Source organism: Herpailurus yagouaroundi, unplaced genomic scaffold (genome assembly GCF_014898765.1).
Source record: "Herpailurus yagouaroundi ecotype Mexico unplaced genomic scaffold, PumYag 140, whole genome shotgun sequence".
In the NCBI taxonomy this organism is placed as follows: domain Eukaryota; kingdom Metazoa; phylum Chordata; class Mammalia; order Carnivora; family Felidae; genus Herpailurus; species Herpailurus yagouaroundi.
In genome coordinates, this window is record NW_024412395.1 from 90,709,416 (window position 1) to 90,729,357 (window position 19,942).

Genomic DNA, 19,942 nt, shown 5'->3' on the forward strand with positions numbered 1-19,942 from the left:
AAATACTTTTTAGATTTCCTTAATCTAAAGAAATTGTGGTTTATATACACTATGGAATACTACGTGGCAATGAGAAAAAATGAAATATGGCCTTTTGTAGCAACGTGGATGGAACTGGAGAGTGTGATGCTAAGTGAAATAAGCCATACAGAGAAAGACAGATACCATATGGTTTCACTCTTATGTGGATCCTGAGAAACTTAACAGGAACCCATGGGGGAGGGGAAGGAAAAAAAAAAAAAAAAAAAGAGGTTAGAGTGGGAGAGAGCCAAGGCATAAGAGACTGTTGAGAACTGAGAGCAAACTGAGGGTTGATGGGGTGTGGGAGGGAGGAGAGGGTGGGTGATGGGTATTGAGGAGGGCACCTTTTGGGATGAGCACTGGGTGTTGTATGGAAACCAATTTGACAATAAATTTCATATATAAATAAAAAATAAATAAATAAATAAATAAATTTCCTTAATCTAATTTAATCCTCAATTTCAAGAGGTAGATGCTGTTATTACCTATTTAGAGGCAGAGAAACCAAGGCACAGTGGGGTTATCATTTTACCCAAATTCACACAGCTCATAAGGCCTAGATCTAGGACTCAAAGCTATCTAATTCCAAAGGCCATATTCTTTTTTTTTTTTTTTTTAATTTTTTTTTCAACGTTTATTTATTTTTGGGATAGAGAGAGACAGAGCATGAACGGGGGAGGGGAAGAGAGAGAGGGAGACACAGAATGGGAAACAGGCTCCAGGCTCTGAGCCATCAGCCCAGAGCCTGACGCGGGGCTCGAACTCATGGACCGCGAGATCGTGACCTGGCTGAAGTCGGACGCTTAACCGACTGCGCCACCCAGGCGCCCCACCAAAGGCCATATTCTTAACTAGGACCTGATATTGGCTCTTTGACTTGCACATGAAAACTCGCTTTCCTATCTTCTTTAAAATTATGTATATGTCAAATGTCACTGGGATGCAAGAAGACAGGAAAGTTGGATTTGTAACACAGAGATAAGTTGTTTCAGTGGAGATAGCTTTTTCAGTGGAACACTGGTAATGGAAGATGGATAGATGGGGCTTTCCCAGAAAGTAGGAAGTGGAAACCACAGTGTTAGATGTCTCTTATGCAAAGTTCTGTTGCAAAGCAGAACAAAAATTGGGGCTGCAGATAGAAAGGGATTTGGAACTCAAGGGAGGTGTGCTGGCTAGGTGGTCTAGAAAGCAGACTACAAGGTGGAGATAAAAACACTAGAGATTTATGGGGATAAGCCCTCTGAAGGATAATGAGGAGGGAGCAGGTAAGTGAGGAAAGCCTCTATCTAGATAATGACATGGGTCTCACTCATGTGAAAGGAGAGGGGAAAGGAAAGAGGGATTAAGTGGGAAGAGACTGTAGGTACAGCTCTGAGGAGCCTCAGTTAGCCTAGTTGGAGTCAGTTAGCCTAGCCTCAGTCAGAAAGATTACCCATAGAGTCATGAAGCAGAATGGCAAGGATTTAGGAGACCTGTGGTGCTCAGTCATTGGGTAGCATTTTCTGAGAAGAGGCTTGCCTTGGCCTATATGCGGTGAGTCCCAAAAAGTGCTACAGCTGTAGGTGGTCAGCTAATTGAGCTTCTTATAGATGATCAGTAAGACCTTTCTTTTTTTTTTTTTTATTCAACGTTTATTTATTTTGGGGACAGAGAGAGACAGAGCATGAACGGGGGAGGGGCAGAGAGAGAGGGAGACACAGAATCGGAAACAGGCTCCAGGCTCCAAGCCATCAGCCCAGGGCCTGACGCGGGGCTCAAACTCACGGACCGCGAGATCGTGACCTGGCTGAAGTCGGACGCCCAACCGACTGCGCCACCCAGGCGCCCCAGTAAGACCTTTCTTAAAGACAAACCTTAGTGGCAAACCTCCATGGCCATCACATTAGGTTGTTTTGTGTATGGGCTTTATGATATTTTTGTACTGGTGGAAATCCAAGTATAACAAATAACTACTTGTTATCAAAAAATTTATCAAAAGTAGAATGGGGGGCGCCTGGGTGGTGCAGTCGGTTAAGCGTCCGACTTCAGCCAGGTCGCGATCTCGCGGTCCGTGAGTTCGAGCCCCGCGTCGGGCTCTGGGCTGATGGCTTAGAGCCTGGAGCCTGTTTCCGATTCTGAGTCTCCCTCTCTCTCTGCCCGTCGCCCGTTCATGCTCTGTCTCTCTCTGTCCCAAAAGTAAATAAACGTTTAAAAAAAAAAATAAAAAAAAAATAAATAAATAAAAAGTAGAATGGGACTTAACTTTGCATATTGATGCCTCTAACACCAACATTCTGGACAAAAGAAAAGTTTATCCCAGTATTCATTAAATGGTACTGTTAAAAGTATTTTTAAGCATGAAAAAATCATTATCCTAGGAACCATCTCAATGAATATCAAATCTGGTCACTCAACTCCTACAAGTCAATAGCAAAAAAAAAAACAAAAACAAAAACAAACAAAACAAAACAAAAAAAAAAAACAAAGGACCTGAACATTGTCCTCCAAAAAGGCATAATGTCCAACTATGTAAAAATATGTTTAATATGTTTGAGAACATGAATCTGAGATATGCAAAGGAAAGCCATGATGAACTATCACTTTATACCTGTTAGAATGGCTATTATCAAAAATAAAAATGTTGGCAAAGATATGGAGAAATCAGAACCCTTATACACTATTAGTAGGAATGTAAAACTTGTGCAGTCACTATGGGAAACAGTATGGAATTTTCTCAAAAAATTAAAACTTAGTTATTCAAAATAATAAAAATAAAAATCTTAAAGAGATACTTGTATTTCTATATTCACTGCAGCATTATTCATTATAGTTAAGATGTGGAATCAATCTAAATGACCATCAACAGATGAGTGGATAAAATGCAGTATATACGTTGGAATATTACTCAGCCTTAAATCCTACTATATGGGACAGTACAGGTAAATTTTGAGGGAAGTACCTTATGCTAAGTGAAATAATCCAGTCATAGAAAGACAAATACTTTATGGTTCCATTCATATGAGAAATCCTAAATAGTCAAATTTATAGAAACAGGGAGTAGAATGGTGGCTGCTAAGGCAAGACAGGGGGAAAATAAGGAGTTGCTTTTTAATGGGTATAAAGTGTCCATTGTATAAAACATTTAAATATCTGTACAGTATAGAATCTATAGTCAACAAAACCATATTCTATTTAAAAATTTAAGAGGGTAGATCTCATGTTAAGTGTTCTTACTTACTTTAAACTACAGGTTTAAAGTATTTTTAAAAATCTGGATACTCTTGAACAAGCAAAGTGAAGGTTTATAAATCAGGGTTCCTCAGTTTGGGACCACCTGAATCCACGTGGCCTAAGACACAGGCTATGAGAAACAAAGTTCTGAAGTAGAGCATGCTCACAACCTTAATTCTCACATCTCAAATGTTTGGCCTCATCACATAATCAAACACTAACTTGCTGTTCCTTATGAGGATTTAATTTTATCTAAGAGCAAAAACAAGTGGTAAATAAGTAACTATCATCAAAAGATTTTTCTTACTGTGCCCATGAAATGATGATATACTGAAAAGCTTCAGTGACAAGACACCAAGGCAAATTGTTTAAGAGGTTACTCAATTAAACTGTTCTTAAAAATCTAGAAACCCTTGGGGCATCTGGGTGGCTCAGTCAGTTAAGTGTCTGACTCTTGATTTCGGCTCAAGTCATGATCTCACAGTTGGTGAGATGGAGCCCTGCATTGGCCTCTGTGCTGGCAGTACAGGGCCTGCTTGGGATTCTCTCTCTCTCTCTGCCCCTCCCCCATCCCTCTAAAAAAAAAAAAAGAAAAATAAACATTAAAAAAATCTAGAAATACTTTTTCATACTGAAATGATAAAGCAAGCAACAAATACAAGTCAAAACAAATTGAGGCTTTAATTCTGTGCAAAGCACTAATATTGTTGCCTGGCTTATTGGATATAAGGTCAATTGCAAGGGCTGCAAAAAAAAAAAAAGTTAGGGATTCGTACTGTGTATTTTTTCACTGGGCTGAAAAACCAAGTGCCTTAGATTGATGTTATGAAACACACACATACACACTGCAAAATTTAAAGACCTTCACAGATTACCACAAAGCAGACAAGATTTTTCTATAGTAGATCAAAGTATCTATACATTTTTAAGTCCATACAGTGCTTGTGAAACAATAATCTATTCTCTCTCAGAGCTATTGAAGTAGAATAATGTTTGATGTACCAGTTGCTTGGGAATTGTTGGTGAAAATTACTCTAGTAATCTGAGGCAGCATTAAGGCAATAATATGGCAGGTATACAAAAATATTCACAGCTACTCTCTGTTCCCTGGGAATTTAGATGGCTAATCCCATATGATTAATAGTACTTGTTATGTACGGTAGAGGATGATTCCAAAACAATAGAAATCACCAAGGAATATTAAGAGGGAGTTAAAAATGAAGAGAACCTTGCTTTTCTGATGAAAATAGAGATGTCGGCAATCTTGATCAATGGTTGCCAATACCAAGTCCTCATCAAACCAATTCAGATGCTACTTTTGTTTAAGAACCTGACGATGGAGGAGTTTAAGTTGATTCAACTGCTTGTTTCCTAACAACACAATAATGATCCCAGTACAGATGACTGACTCCTGACTCTCTGTGTTGCTACAGATTGTTTAGCTGCTACCATGTATTGGAATTATTATTAGCAGTTTTAATGGGGAAACAAGAAGGAAAAATTCTTGGGTATCATGGTTGCACACACAAAATTTCTGCCTCTGTGCCCCTTAGAGAAAATTGACATTGCACACACTTGGAACAGCAATGTTCTCCTTTTACTACTTTGTATTTGTGAGGGGATTTCCTTCCAGGAAGTGCAGGGAGCTAGGCATTCTGTCAAGCTCTAAGCAACACCATGAGTGTGAAGCAAGATAAAATAAGTCTCAGACTAGTAAATTAGGGACAATAACCCTGCAGAGCAAAACTGATTTTGTGTATTCAGGCAACAGGATTAAGTTAATGCCATAAGGTCTTTTTGTGAAAGGTAAACTTCTCCTGGCTGAAGAGAACAGCAATAATTATTCAAAATTCCTGAAGTAGGCCAACCATTTGACCAGAGGGCAAAGAAATCCTGCTTGACTGGCTTCCACTCGAAACCAGTGTCAAGTTCCTGACCTTATGAACTCCTCAGAACAATATTAGGTGGAAAAAGGAGGAGCTGTTCTCTTTAGCTTCTCTCTCTCTTAATTAGAGCAGGCAATGTGGTTATGTTTGTATTGGCACTCACAGATTTCTCAGAGGGAATCATTATATTTGATAATAGACTTTCATTCTTTACAAGTTGGATGATATTTTTCATTTCCCTTTTTTAAAATGATGGTATGCATTAAGGAAATCCTTTCTTTGCTTAAAATGAGTGGTGGTTGTAGGTGAACATGTACCTTATTGTAGATGTACCCTAATAGTTTACTTTTAAGAAGATGTTAATTTGTTAGTGATCTATTGCATTTTCTAAGTGCTTTCTGAGTGGGACTGGTGACAATTGTCTCCAGAACTGGAAAAAAGTGAGAAATTGACCATCCAAAGTAGTGGCTCTTTAAATGAGATATCACAGGGGTGGGTGCCTGGGTGGCTCAGACTGTTAAGCTCCAACTTTGGCTCAGGTCATACTCTTGCAGTCCATGAGTTCAAGCCCCACGTTGGGGTGTGTGCTGACACCTCAGAGCCTGGAGTCTGCTTCAGATTCTGTGTCTCCCCCCACTCTCTCTGCCCCTCCCCCACTTGTCTCCCTTGTTCTCTCTCAAAAATAAACATTAAAAAAATTTTTTTATTAAAAAATAAATGTGAGATGTCACAGATCTCCTTGAAAATTAGATAAGAACTAGAAAGATACACTCTTGGGAGAAAAAAACTTTATATGCTCATAAAAACTTACATAGAATCTTGGGAATTTCAGGACCCCTTTGATATGCATCAATGGACCCTCACCACAAATTTTATAAATATAAGCCCTGCATAATGAAGGGGTGGAAGGTCTTTATCAAATTTTGGAAGACTTTGGATACTCCACCATACCTCAACCTATGGCTGAAGTCTTTGGGTCTTCCTACTTAGCTCCATTGCTCTGAGCTCTGCCATCAAGAAATATAGCTGGGTGGTTACTAGCAATGACTACATTCTTCATATGTACTGGTTATAAAGCAAATGTTTTACCCTATCTTTTTCTAAAGGTTGAATTCTTAAAACTTCAACCACAAACAATGCGTTGCAAAACTCACATAGAGCACTCAGGAGTTCACTTATGAGAAGACACACATGATTTCAAAACTGTCCCTAGCTGGGTGGTTTTGCAGCTGCCTCTATGAAATGTTCTGTCAATTTTAGTTTTGATCTTAGGGAAAACATAGCCACATCTTGATACATTCTCCATAATAAGCAGCTTAGATAATACTCCTACTCCTGAATTCAAAGATTAAAAGTATCTGGAGAAAGAACTAACTTCTTCCTTCTTGAGACATTCCCTCCAGGGCAGGCCAAAGGTGTACTGGGAAAAGCAGAAAAGGAAAGTTTATCATTTTTCTATCCATAGTATCCTGGGCTGTCAATTCAGCAGCTTTCACAAGAACTAAACCTGCTTTAAAGAGAGAGAGAGAGAGAGAGAGAGAGAGAGAGAGAGAGAGAGAAGAGCTTGAAAGTGTTATGTACCATTACCTATTCTGATTCTAGTCCATGCCAGGAAGCAAAAGTTCTTATTATACCATGTTCTATTTTTGATCTAATCCCTATCAACAGCCTGAAGTCTCAGCATGGTAATGCTGGGGAAACTCTTTGATGATAATTGGAAACTGCACTGCCTTACCCTGTAAGTTATACAATCTGACTGTCACTAGGAGTGTCATTTGGGCTACAAAGAGCTAGGGATAAGAAAAGTGGGCTTCTGAAGTCTATGTGGAGGGTACTGTAGCAAGTAAGTCAGAGCCTCTTGGGAAAGTTCTCCCATTGGTTAGTTTGGGGATATAGAAAGAAGATGATGTGTGTTCCTACCGTGATATTTTAGAGCCTCAAGACAACCTGGTGTACATCATTCAAATACCCTAACGGCACTACCTTTACTTTCTGTGAAAACAACATGATATGGGAAGAAAAGTCACACTACACAGCAGTTATTGAAAACAGTTAAATATAACACCAGGCGTTAAAACCTGGTACCTTTTTGTCATGATAAAGATTGTAACAAGAACAGGAAATGGCACAGCACAAATCCGTTTGCATGATAATCATCTCATGAATGTAAAGAGCATAGGAAATGGAACAAATGTAACTCATTCCCTTCCCACCTTCAAAGTGTAACCTCCTTGTCCTAGTCACATGCCCTACTTATGGTCCTGAGTAAAGCACAAAGGAAATCAAAAGGCTGACTGACACTGGGGGAACAAAACAGCCTCCTCCTGTGTGTGTATGTACGTATGTACGTGTGTGTGCGTGCCTGCATCTTCCCCCCTCTGAACTCGGTTGCACTGCAGAATGCCTTGTACACGATTCCCTTCTTGGACCCGAGTAAGCAGTCAGACCTGGGAGAAACAAAGCAAGTTAAAAACCAGAGTTATTTGGGAATGGGCACTCTCCTTACCACCATTCCTTGGGATGAGGAAACCCTGACCTTCCTGTAAGTAGAAGCAGGGAACAAACAAGGTGACTGAATGACTTTCTTCCTTTGAGCCCTCATAGCTTGCTCATCTTAGTAAAGAAAATGGAGCTCTGCCTCCCCGTGTGTTCTCTCTCCCCTTTCTAAAGAGGTTGCAGCTTGACTAGGGCACATCTGAAAGCAGAAAGGTCTCAGGAACACAAGGAAGCCAGAACTTCTGGGGGTTGATCAGGCCAAGACAGAGTTGGTACTTCAATCCCCCATTCCTCTTTGACCTAGCCAGGTTTTCCAGGAGGATCTGTTTCCCTTGGAAAGCTCTTTCAGTAATACTATGTGAAATTTATAATAAATCATCTAACACCAAGATGACTGCTTCAGATATGAGAGGGAGTAGTGAGGAACGATGGCTGAATTTATCAGATAAATACTAGAGGAGATGAAAGCCAGATTGCCCGGGGTACTGTGCCCATACCACGCCTCAACCAAGTGTCACTCACTCTGCTCAGCTGGCTAATAATTTCTTACATGGCATCCAACTAGCTGCACTACACATTTTCTTCTACTGGGGATTTGTTCAGACAAGCAAGCCTGAGTGTACTTTCCATTTCAGGCATCCTGGATGCCAATCCCTTCCAGATGATATCCAAATTACCAAATGGCCCTGATTGGTTAATAAGGAATGCAGCAGTGTTCCCTACCCTGGTTATATGTCACTTGTTAAGTGATGTTGAGAGATTCCAGGTGATTTCACATCATAAGATTGTGATTGGTGGCCACCTTATCAGATCCCATGAAAAAGGTTTCTGTGAGGCACATCCGTTTCCTAAGTATCCTATCTTGATTCCCAAAACAGATTACATTGGAATTGTGTTTACAAAGAAAAGAATGAAGCCCTAAATTTCAAATGGCCTAAAATTAAAGTAGATTATAAGCACTGAAAAATGATCATTTGGGAACAATCCTATGTGAAAAAAAAAGTGTATACTGGAAAACTGTCTAAGTAGTTTCTAATTTCTAATGCATTCCTAGGGGTTTTTAACTGATTGTATGTGATTGTGGTCAATCAGAACAATGGGTCTATTAAAAAACTATATATATATATATATATATACACATATGTATATATATATATATATATATTTAAACAGTCTACAATGATCTTTTATTTTTTATTTTTTTTTTCAACGTTTATTTATTTTTGGGACAGAGAGAGAGAGAGACAGAGCATGAACGGGGGAGGGGCAGAGAGAGAGGGAGACACAGAATCGGAAACAGGCTCCAGGCTCTGAGCCATCAGCCCAGAGCCTGACGCGGGGCTCGAACTCACGGACCGCGAGATCGTGACCTGGCTGAAGTCGGACGCTTAACCCACTGCGCCACCCAGGCGCCCCTACAATGATCTTTTAAAAGGTGATATGATTGGGGTAACCAGAATGTAGGTCAAATTATCAAACCGATCTACATCCTCTAAATTTTTATCTTACCATTTTTTGTCCTTTTTCATTCCTAAATAACCAGCTTCTATGTATACCTTTGCAGCACAACTATTTCTTTGCATTCTTTCCCTCTTCTGTGGAAGACATCATGATTGTTTAGAAAGAAAACTAAAGAGCAGGATGAAGAGGCAGAACTCACTAGCTGGGTAGCCTAGGGGCAATCCTGGGGCATTTCTGAGCCTCAGTTCTCTGATTTGGAAAGTGAAGAAATGGGTCTACTTGATATCCAAGGTCCCTTCTAGCTCTGAAATCTAAGGGACACTGGGTTTTTATGAGATCTAAGCCCATGACATAGCCATCACCCATATTTGTTGTTGATACTGTTCTGTGGATTTTTGATGAACGTCACAGTGAATGTCTTTTTTTTTTTTTTTTTTTTTTTTTTTAAGGAGGGCATTACCTCCTCTCTGTGAATATTCAAGCTCTGTGTCTCCTATTTCTTGCATATAGCTCTTTATCTTCACGGGTGAAAGGTACTTACTTGCCTTCAGTGTGTATTTGTTTGCTCAGTGTCTATTTTTAAGGAATTAAGACATGAGAATAGGAAAGAAAATTACGGAGTGAGTTATATGGAAATTTTGCAAAGCACAAAATGGACCTATGGTGGAGACAAGGAGGAGGATGGATGGGTTTTTTAGTTAGGACATTGTATATAAAATCTCCAAAGTAAGAAATTACATTTTTAGCAACTGCAATTGGATGAATGAATGAAAGAGTTTGTGAACATGAAGCTCTGAACTGTATTTGGTGAGGAGACTTTTGACTTCTGCTAACTCCTTGGATCCCAGTTTTATATCACAGAATAATAAATCTTTCTCTGAGTTTACAATTAGAGAATATTAGAAATAATTTTCCAATTCTGAAGCATGAACTGCAACCACCTTTCCTACTATAGAGTAATGCCATCTCTACATAATCTTGAAATACCCCTAAATGGAGCTATCCAACTGCCAGGGATGCCACTATTCTCTGCCATCTGCTCTGTTCCAGCACTCTCTTGAGTAACCCAAGTCTGTTTCAAAGCCTTTCACACTGTGGAACCAGAGATAAGAATTGTCTTAAGCTTGCACAGACAATAAATACTGACCGCAGCAAGGTGCCATTTCCCATCCCAGAAGTGGTGTCAACTGAAAAGGGAACTTTCTTTGATCTTATCCAGGGACTTCATGCAATTTTAAGTGACTCCATTTTGGCATTCTGTTTCACAATTCTACAGTCATCTTGGTTGGTTTATTTAAACACGTGAAGTCACTGTATTTCAAGTTCTCACCTCAACAAATTAACTGGGAATTCAAAGCACTCATCTTGTGGTGTGCAAGGATATAGAGAAACTGCCTTGAGTGCAAAGACAAACTGGTAACAAGATGTCATCTCTATTAGTAGCTCGTGACTAGCATGCCTCTTTGTGAATCAAGTGATATCTTCTAATAAGACTTTAGACGTGTGATTTTATCCTAAGTTGGGTTCTGGTGCCAAGATGCCTTTGGCTAAACTAATAAACTGGTGATCAAGCAGATCTGATTTTATTACTGAAGATTAAGAAGGCTATGAAAAAAGCAAACCAAACACTACAAGATATAACGCTACTGCCTAGTACAGAAATAACAACTAAGAGGCTAAAAGGATACAAAAAAACAAAAAACAAAAAACGTAAAACACAATTCTCCCAAAGATTGTATTTTCACTGCCCTACTTGCCAAATATAATCAGAACCCAGAAGAGAAATGCACCTAAAACAACACAGGATAACAAAATAGAGTACATACAATAATGCCGAGTATCCTATTCCTATACATTTGGTAGTCTGTACCCATCTGTTAGAAAGATAGGAGACCAAATTAGTGGAGGTGGTGACGAGAGAGCTGCGACAAATAGAAGGTTAGTGTTGGCCATCTCAACTGTGGACCTATGCACCTGGTCATAGGTCAACATAGGTTATATTTATGACTCACATCAAATAGGTTGAAATGTTGCTCATATTCATGCATTTGAGCTATGGGGAGAAGCCTACGGTATGTGTTATAGGGAAGTCTGGGATAGTCTGATAAAACTCAAAACATGGTCATATTCACACGTTTGTATGTAACATATCTCAACTCCTTTTAAGCTAGGGAAAAGAGTGCATTGGTTACGTTGGAACCAAATGTACAATGTTATCTTTGAAAACGGCCCGAGGGATCCATTTGCCTTTACTAAAATGAGAAAGGCTCTATGAATAAAGTAGATTTTTATCTGAGTATTGAAGAAAGTTTAGAAATGCATGTAGATGAGAACATGGTTAAAGGTTTATAGCCAAGTCATGGAGAAGCAAGTAGGAAAAACAGGGAGAAATGGAACAGTAGCTAGGTATGACAATGGGAATATTGATAGATGACCTCAAAAACCCAATTCAGGCACTTGAGGGATTTTCAGAGAAGAATTATATGATTCCGGCAATGGAAACCAGTAAGTAGCATTGAGATGAACATACCTCCAGAGAAGAGGATCTTGAATATTAATGGTGAACCAATAAACAGTAACTAAAACCACAATCAGCATAAAATAACAAAATAAGGTAAATACAATAACTCTGACATTATTAGGGAACGGAATTTGCTGGAGCCTGACATCTCTGAATATTCTAGGACTAGGAAAGACAGCTGCTAGGGGTCAAAGGCTGGCTTTTGACCTTAACAAAGGCTTTAGTTACAGTTAACTAAATGAAGTGTTCTTCCCCTCTTTTTCCTTTTCTCCCCTACATATTTGGAAATGGATTTTATTCTGATTTTAAATAAGTAAAATATGACATGCAAAATAATGATATGGAATATGTCCTATTTTTTTTCTGATGCCAGAAGAACTTCAATTTCTTGGAATGTCTATTATTATTAAAAATGTTAATAGGGATGAGCAGGGAGAGTGCAGAAGAATGATTAACAATTATACAGCATCTTCAGTGTTGGGAACCATGCAAGGGGCTTTATATATGTCTTCCTGTATATTTAATTCTGTGTAGATATTCCAGTTTATATCTTCTTTTTTTAAAAGAAATACTGCATATTAAATATGATATTCATCCACTTATTGAAGGAAGGAATGATTCAGGACAAAACCCAGTGTGAAATGGCAGCTGCATGGGAATGGCAGTTTTTTTTTTAATTTTTTTTTTCAACGTTTTTATTTATTTTTGGGACAGAGAGAGACAGAGCATGAACGGGGGAGGGGCAGAGAGAGAGGGAGACACAGAATCGGAAACAGGCTCCAGGCTCTGAGCCATCAGCCCAGAGCCTGACGCGGGGCTCGAACTCACGGACCGCGAGATCGTGACCTGGCTGAAGTCGGATGCTTAACCGACTGCGCCACCCAGGCGCCCCGGGAATGGCAGTTTTAAGAAAAAATTAGGAATTTGGGGGGTTTTTTTGGACAAGTTTAACACTAAGCTATGTAGGTGGATATCTAGATAGTGATTTTATGAAACAACAAAAAAGAAAAAAAGGATCTAGCAAAGGAAGAATCTTATACTGTTATAACTAGAAAGTTCCAGACATACATGGTTAGATTTTAGAAGAAAGATTCGGACAGAAAAGCTAGGATTTTGAATCGTTTGCTACAGTTCTGAAACATTACTGCAATTTTAATCTAATCCTATTTCCATGGGGTGATGAGCAAATTTTGTGGACGATTAGGAATCTTGAGCAATATTAGTATAGATGCAAGATAATCTTAAGCAAGACCCATATTTCTGTAATAACTGGAAAAGCTAGGTCTTTATCTTAAGACATCTTGATTGGAAGACTCACTAGTTATAAAGGAATTTTCAGTCCACAAATATTAAGTGCATAGGTGTGTAGGTCACTATGCACATTCCCAAAGGTGCCTCAAGTTGAAAACGCGAAAATGCATTTTCTCTAAGATGTTTTTGCATTAAGATTGAAGACAGTTACCGCAGATGAGAAATGCTAGTGCGTTAATTCCATTCTTTTTTAGCCCTTTTTGTGGGGTCTGTTTATGGAGCACCTAGGATTAGATAAGACAGCAATTTCAAGTTGTGTTAAGTGAGTAAGAAATGTTTGCTGTTTTTCAAATTAAACGTGAGCCCAACATTGTCAGGTATTGCACCTGAAAAAAAAATCAATTTCTACCTAATATTACATTTTATTTTGTCTTCAGTAATAAACTGAATTAGAATTTCTTAGATTGCTAAGTTACAAAAAAAGGAAAAGAGAAAAAATTAAGTATGTGATGGTGTTTTACTCTTTGTAGAGCAGTTTTTATATATTGCCCATTTTTTTTTTTATAACAGAATAAATACTACGGTAATGAGTGTGTAAGCAGGAAATTCCCTGAAAGGAAGGCTGCAGAGGAATAGGTGTTTACCAAAGTATTCTACATTCTGTGTTAGAATCAGTGGGAAAAAAATGTAAGGAAACTCTGTAGTTATTTCTAGTAACATCAAATGATATATTGTGTTGGGAATCTCAAGGCATATTTATGCAACCAATATAATTCTGTCAAAAATAAAACCCTAAACTGAGAATACTCAAAACTACAAATGGCATCTGAAACAGGAAAATGGCTCTGTAGAAAATTTCTGAAAAACCTGATCAAGCATTATTAATGCTTAGCAGTTGGATGGAAAGTCCTTTAAGTTTTTCCTTACTATAATGCATCTTATTATCTTTTCAGTGATATTTCTCATAGTGCTTTCAAGTTTAATTGAGCTTAAATATACCATATGTAAGCATATAATTCATGATTTAGAAATGCAGAGAAGCAGAAGTTCACAAATTATGGAGAGAATAGAATATCACTTGGCATTTAGATGAAATGTTTTCCCTCAGTGTACTTTCAAATCCATTACCCTGTTTTATTTTAACAACATTCCTAGAATATGGGTAATTTGGCCTTTAGCATTATTCACATTTTACTGTAGAAAATGAGCTTACTACCCGCCCAAGGAGAGTAATATAGAATTTGTATTCAGACTACAACCCTATCACCTTGATGTTCTTTCCAGGAAAACTTGCTGCCTTTCAGAAGTAGAAACAGGATGGACTTCAACCAAAAGTTGGAGATGACCCTGAAAAGAAGAAATTATCTTAAAAAGAGAGATAGGTGGCTTGGCAAGTGAAGATAGTGCAGTTTCATAATCCTTTGGGTTGGTTTTGTCAGCATTTGTAATCTAACCCCTCACTGATGTTTTGGAGAAATAACATTTTCTTTTATGGTATTTTTGTACATATTATCTGCTTTCAAAAGTATTCTTTACCATATTATATCAAAAAGAAGCTTTAAAATACTTTGAATTGCAATGGATTATGATACGAATTGCTCCTGACTTCTACCCTGCTCTTTTTCCCTAAAATCACCATTTTTATCAGTTCCAATCTGGAGGTGTATAGCATTTGACAAAATAAGGTGGCTATATTTGTAATATCTCCTCTGTCCTTAGAAATATTGCCTGTGTATGCCACAACTTCTAAATGGCTGTGTCCTGTGATTTTATACTATCTTTTATAAAGCAATGATCATTATGCCAGTTAAGATGGATGCTATTGTAAAAGAGTTCTTTCCTAGGAATTTTTGCTATAGGTCCTCTCAGTCTTTATTTCTGTAGAGGAAAAAAAAAAATGGCTTGTTCATTTAAAAAAAAAAAAATGTTTTAACCTCAAAAATTGGTGAGGCTGAGTCCCCTGGCTGGCTCAGTGGGAAGAACATGTGACTCTTGATGTTGGGGCCATGAGTTTGAGCCCCATGTTGAGTGAGATGACTAAAAATAAATAAATAAACCTTAAAAAAACTGGTGAGGCATAGTGTATCTTACCAATTTTTAAGAGATATGCTATATTTTGCATATAGGTATATAAGCCCCCCATAGTGAGAGTTATACTAAAATTTCAATGGCAAGACTTGTTATTTCTGTTACTAAAGCGTCAATTCATTGTTTAAGATCGAACAAACCCTCCTTAACCAGTAACTGAGTTACTGAATTTTCCTCAATTTTTAAAGTAACCCAGGTGAGTTAAAACGAAGCTAAGCATAAAGACAGTGAACCTTACAGTTGAGCTCTAAACTGCCTTTCAAAATTATTATCCACAGCAAGATTTTAAGTACTTGAAGTGTAAGGGGTAGTGTGATACCTTATATTTTCGTCAGTCCTCCAATATCATTTATTACAATACCAGACAAAATAATAGATGTTCTACAAATGTCTGACTGTTTTAAAAACACATGCTTGTATCATTTACCTTGTCCTTGCCTTCTTAAATGGTTTATTTTGCCAAAGCACTCTGATGGGAAATTATTTCAGTGTTTGTCAATTAAAACATTTAAAAATTAAACACGGAGTTTCAGAGGAAAGGAAGATGCCAGAACTGGCCAATAAGAATAAGTGATAATTCTGAAATAATGAAAGGGTGCAGAGGAACAGCAACAGTCAGTTTTACGCTTGTGAGGAAATGATGAGTGGGAAATTTGTGACACCTGACTAAAAATCAATGCTCCTGGAAGGTGATATAATAGCTTTGAGCTGGGGGGAAAAAAAAAAAAAAAAAAAGTACAGGGGAAATCAAAGCTGACACGGTGAAACTGCACAGAAAGAAGTGGGTAGAATAATGACAATGTCAAGCAACTAATGGATCTAATGAGGCACAACGCGATGGCACTAAAGATCTCATGTCTTCTAAAACAACTAGTTAATTTAGCTGACTAATTTGCTTACTCACCTTTTCTAGTTAATCTCTAAGGAACACCATGATGGTCCTCTTCTATTATATTTTGTATCATTTCTCACAGAATCCTCAACATGATGATTAATATTAGAAAGGTTACCCTTGAAAAAAAAAGAAGGAAATGTTAAAATAAGGCCTTTAAGTTCCTTATTAACGTGATAATCCTCTAACTCCAAAAGAATTCCCAAAGTTGCTTTTCTGTTGGAGAAAATACACAGGACAGAGAAATGAAAGTAAAATGTGCACCTGTACCTTTTCTGGCTCCAAAAGAACTAACTGAAATGTGGTAATTTGTACTCTGTTAAGAGAAGAAAGCATCTTATCTAATGTGAAAGGTCTGCATTTGTGCTCTCTTCTCTTTATGTTAAATCATTCCCAGACTCCTGTTTTGGTTGGAAGGAGACTTGTCAATAGCTTCCTTTGCTTTCTTCTGTTTTGGAAATAGTGGGTGCAGGTGTAGAGGTGACTAAAAGAGAGGGCGCCTGGGTGGCTCAGTGGACTTCAGCTCAGCTCATGATCTCCTGGTTTGTGAGTTTGAGCCCCGCATCAGGCTCTGTGCTGACAGCTCAGAGCCTGGAGCCTGCTTCAGATTCTGTCTCCCTTTCTCTCCCGGCCCCTCCCCTGCTTGTGCTCTGTCTCTCTGTCTCTCAAAAATAAACAAGCGTTAAAAAAAAAAAAAAAAGAAAGAAAAAGAAGTGACTAAAAAAGAACACTAATTGAAAAGGATTCCAAAGACTTTTGGGCCCTGCCAAGCAAACCTTAAAATTGCAGTAGAGTTAATTGTTTTCAACATAGCAGTCAGTGCCTTTCTCTGAAACTGATTTAACTTAGCTAGAGGATAAGCATCTCTTTTGGTGAGTTAAAGGGTCTCAAAATACAAGAGATGTTTTATCTTGGATAAGCTGATAATTTGTCCTACTTAAGCAAGTAAATGCAAATTTCCTTGTAAAATTCAGCGCTCATTAGCTCATAATTAGGGTAATAAATCTGGAATCACCAAACAGATCAGTGAAAACATCATAGTGTTAATGTGAGAGTGAGCTGATCCTGTAGGAACCAGTGGAGAGTCTGCAGAAATCTATTCAAATTCTGAATGCAACGCTACATGTAATTATCATAAATTTAACCCCCAGGAAGAAGAGGAGGGAACAAAGGCTGGAAGAGGGGGGGCAGGCCCGTGCACGAAGACACTTTAAGTCCATGTGAAAACTGAAATCTCTAAATGCATTTCTTAACATAGAGAATTCTTACACTTTAGAACTATCTTTCAGTGGGTCTTTTACACAAATTTTCATACATGAACATTTTTGCAAGTAAGCTTTTATGATGCTGCTGGGGGAAACCAGTGGCCTGGAGGTACTAGCAATTAGTCAGAATTCACATAGTCAAAATATCATGTCAAGAAGAAAGCCCAGTACGGGACTCTGCAGAGCAGAAAGCCCACACTACACCCTTAGTATACAGAATTCTGGGGTGGATAGATAATTACTCTAGAGATGAGAGAGAACTGAAAAGTTGCAGGAAATCAAGCAATTCTGCCTTTTTTTTTTCCTGTTAACACAAAAATGCTAATTCTGTGCAGCTTATTGTACGCTTATAACATACCTCTTGTTCCACTTCGTTCACAGATTGTCTGCAAATATATCCCCTCATCCCTTAAAGCTCATATTTATTAACTGATACCAGTCTAAAACATGCTTGCACATGCTTTGTATTTTCTGTTCATTTTCTGTTTGCGCTCCACCCAACTTGTTCATTTTCCTCATCATTCAAGATTTAGAAAATGTTGATTCATGTCAGTCCCACATCATGTAGATTGACTAAAACTAACTTCAAGATTAGGGTAGACCTATCTTCTCTGTAGAACAATCTGGAATTGCCCTTAGACTCCTTCAACATGTATTTGTCTGAATCCATGGGACGCTTAACTGAATTGCTTTGTGTTCCTACTGAGACAAGTGGTATGTTAGATTCTGACTCTTTCCAATCTTAGCTGAGGAAACATAATGGACTTTCCAGTGATTTATTTACTCCAAACAAGTTGCTACCACTGAACTGGAAATTCTTCTTCAATTATCCATTTGGGTCTGATTTGGAATTAAAATGCAGAATTTTAGCCAAGATGAAACTATTAGCAATTTAGAAAACTAGAAATACATGTCCTGTCTTTGAAAAGAGAACACAAAATGCCAAATAAGCAAATATGACATCTATTTATATTTGTCCCTAGAAAGTAAGCTTCTGGAGAAAAGACCACAGTGGAATCGTAGTGTATGCTAATACATGAACAGGAAGATAGTCATCATGTAACATTAGCTAAAAGACCAAATGTGCATGATGGGTGCAGATATATTTTTAGTTTGGATTTAACTCCTTAAAGGTCGCTGTTCTTCTGGCCGCAATTTAAAATACTTAGAACACAAATAAATGCAAACTAAATCCAGCCTCTTTAACGAATTGTTTTGGAACTTGAATTCTCTCCTCCAGTGCCTACATTTAATAAAATCAACTTAAGTGTTTCTTTGCTCCTTTCCCCTTTCTTTATTAAAGATGTGATTGGGGTGCCTGGGTGCAGTTAAGTGTCCCACTTCAGCTCAGGTCATGATCTTACAGTACGTGGGTTTGAGCCCTGCATCAGGCTCTGTGCTGACAGTTCAGAGCCTGGAGCCTGCTTCAGATCGTGTGTCTCCCTCTCTGCCCCTCCCCCACTCATGCTCACAGGCTCCGTCTCTCTCTCAAAAAAAAAAAAAAAAAAAATTAAAAAAGTGACTACTATCCTTGTGTGAACATTTAGCACGAATTTACATTTCACCAATGTATTCGTACCTTGCTTCTTGGCCTTTTAGCAAAGTCAAAACTTGTTGCCAAATGCTCGTGCACCACCTAGAAGCCTCCCAGACAAACTATTGAATGACTCAGTTTTTCACACTGGCAGAAATACCCTGCCATTTTCCAAAATACAACTGCAAGCAGCATTTCTCCCTGCAGGACCACAGGCATCATCCGGTGTTAAAGAGCTTATGCCCAGACTGATATTTAACTAAACTGGAGGTGGGGGAGGAGGGCAAAAATATTTGTTTCAGAACTAATACAATGTAAAACTAATACAACTAATACAATGTAAAAACTTTAAATACTAAAGGCTAAGCCATACACCTAGAAGTATAAAGGTGATGGAAAGAGTTTAGAATTTTTGTAGGTTGCTTGCTTGTGTTGCCAGGTTATGTTGTCAACATTGTTGCTAGGATGAAATGAGGGGCTGAATCCCAGAATTAGACCTCCTATCCCCCAAATACTCACCCCCATCTCAAGTTTTCTTTCCGATAGACTATTTTCCTATGATTTATTGTGTATCATAAGAGACAGCATATTGGGACCTTTTTCTAAATTTAGATGCTTCATATTTATTGTGGGGAACTTGGACAATGCAGTGAAGAATAATCCCTAGGCTTTTTTCAGATTTAATCAGTGGTTCCTTTTGTTATTTAAGACTGAAAATACTAAGTGCATTGAATCTTTTTAGTTCAGTAAACAAAAACAACTAAGTACACAAAATTTGTCTTTAGATCTCATCCTCAATTCTATCCTCTTCTTCTGGGATCTCAACTAAAAAACTTTCTGTCCCTCCCTCTCTCCTTTATACTTTTCTGTGAGCTGTGCTACTATCCCTGTGCTACTTTCTTCAGGGGGTTTGCAATTAAACACATCCTTCTGACCCGGGAATGTAAAGCTTTGTCCCTGTGACATTTCGGTTATTAATACTATGTTTTTCTTAAGAGACAGGCTCTGAAAGTAAACTTCATTAAATTTGTGATGGAGGAAGTAGTAGGAATTTTGTGCTCATCACCATGCTCTTTTTTTTTGCACTGGGGATAGTCAAGAGGCTGCTCCAATGGCAGCTGCAGCACACTCTTTTCCAGGAGGTTGTAGATAATAATGGGACTTAGAGGTGGTTTGATATTCTTCTAGTCAAGATTGAGACTGAAGAACTCCTGGTGAATAAGCAGGGTCTTCTGCTGCTGCTAAATCGTGGCTTCCCTCTCTTCTTTTCTTGTCATGGTGCCCAGTGTCCTTCAGATACAAAAGCAGCTGGGAAGA

General features: G+C 38.3%; 1 long non-coding RNA gene across 1 annotated transcript in view; it reads right to left on the minus strand.

Moving 5' to 3' along the window:
• LOC121031016 (uncharacterized) overlaps positions 1 to 16,378 on the minus strand; it is a 31,837-nt gene extending 15,459 nt beyond the window's left edge. Inside the window, exons 1-2 of the long non-coding RNA XR_005790514.1 lie at positions 15,839 to 16,378; positions 14,114 to 14,193 (exon numbers count right to left, since the gene is read on the minus strand). This is a non-coding gene — a long non-coding RNA (uncharacterized LOC121031016). The remainder of the gene's footprint in view (positions 1 to 14,113; positions 14,194 to 15,838) is intronic.
• Between the last annotated feature and the right edge of the window lie 3,564 nt (positions 16,379 to 19,942).